A 1,581-nucleotide genomic window follows, 5' to 3' on the forward strand; every position below is an offset into this window, starting at 1 on the left:
CGGTGTCGCGCTTAAATGGGTTCCCCCCGGAAACGGGGGCCCATTTTTTCGGTTCCTACCCCCGTTTTTTTCGTTCCTACCCCCGGTGCCGCGCTTAAATCGGTCGCCACGGAAACGGGGGCCCGTTTTTTTGGTTCCTACCCCCGTTTATTGGTTCCTACCCCCAGCGTCGCGCTTATATGTGTCCCCCCGGAAACCGGGGCATGTTTTTTGGTTCCTACCCCCGGTGTCGCGCTTAAATGGGTCCCCCCGGAAATGGGGGCCCGTTTTTTTGGTTCCTACCCCCGTTTTTTGGTTCCTACCCCTGGTGTCGCGCTTAAATGAGTCCCCCCGGAAACGGGGACCTGTTTTTTGGTTCCTACCCCCGGTGTCGCGCTTAAATGGTTCCCCCCGGAAACGGGGGCCCGTTTTTTTGGTTCCTACCCCCGGTTTTTGGTTCCTACCCCCGGTGTCGCGCTTAAATGGGTCCCCCCGGAAACGGGGGCCCGTTTTTTGGTTACTACCCCCGTTTTTTGGTTCCTACCCCCGGTGTCGCGCTTAAATGAGTCCCCCCGGGAACGGGGGCCTGTTTTTTGGTTCCTACCCCCGGTGTCGCGCTTAAATGGTTCCCCCCGGAAACGGGGGCCCGTTTTTTTGGTTCCTAACTCCGTTTTTTGGTTCCTACCCCCGGTCTTGCGCTTAAATGGGTCCCCCCTGTAACGGGGGCCCGTTTTTTTGGTTCCTACCACTGTTTTTTGGTTCCTATCACCGGTGTCACGCTTAAATGGGTCCCCCCGGAAACGGGGGCCCGTTTTTTTGGTTCCTACCCCCGTTTTTTGTTTCCTACCCCCGGTGTCGCACTTAAATGGGTCCCCCTGGAAACGGGGGCCCGTTTTTTGGTTACTACCCCCGTTTTTTGGTTCCTACCCCCGGTGTCGCGCTTAAATGAGTCCCCCCGGGAACGGGGGCCTGTTTTTTGTTTCCTACACCCGGTGTTGCGCTTAAATGGGTCCCCCCGGAAACTGGGGCCCGTTTTTTTGGTTCCTAACCCCGTTTTTTGGTTCCTACCCCCGGTCTTGCGCTTAAATGGGTCCCCCCTGTAACGGGGGCCCGTTTTTTTTGGTTCCTACCACTGTTTTTTGGTTCCTATCACCGGTGTCACGCTTAAATGGGTCCCCCCGGAAACGGGGGCCCGTTTTTTTGGTTCCTACCCCCGTTTTTTGTTTCCTACCCCCGGTGTCGCACTTAAATGGGTCCCCCTGGAAACGGGGGCCTGTTTTTTGTTTCCTACCCCCGGTGTCGCGCTTAAATGGTTCCCCCCGGAAACGGGGGCCCGTTTTTTTGGTTCCTACCACTGTTTTTTGGTTCCTACCACCGGTGTCGCGCTTAAATGGTTCCCCCCGGAAACGGGGGCCCGTTTTTTCGGTTCCTACCCCCGTTTTTTGGTTCCTACCCCTGGTGTCGCGCTTAAATGGGTCCCCCTGGAAACGGGGGCCCGTTTTTTTGGTTCCTACCCCCATTTTTTGGTTCCACCCCCGGTGTCGCGCTTAAATGGGTTCCCCCCGGAAACGGGGGCCCATTTTTTCGGTTCCTACCCCCGTT

This window comes from Alligator mississippiensis, chromosome 13 (assembly GCF_030867095.1).
Source record: "Alligator mississippiensis isolate rAllMis1 chromosome 13, rAllMis1, whole genome shotgun sequence".
Classification (NCBI taxonomy): Eukaryota; Metazoa; Chordata; order Crocodylia; family Alligatoridae; genus Alligator; species Alligator mississippiensis.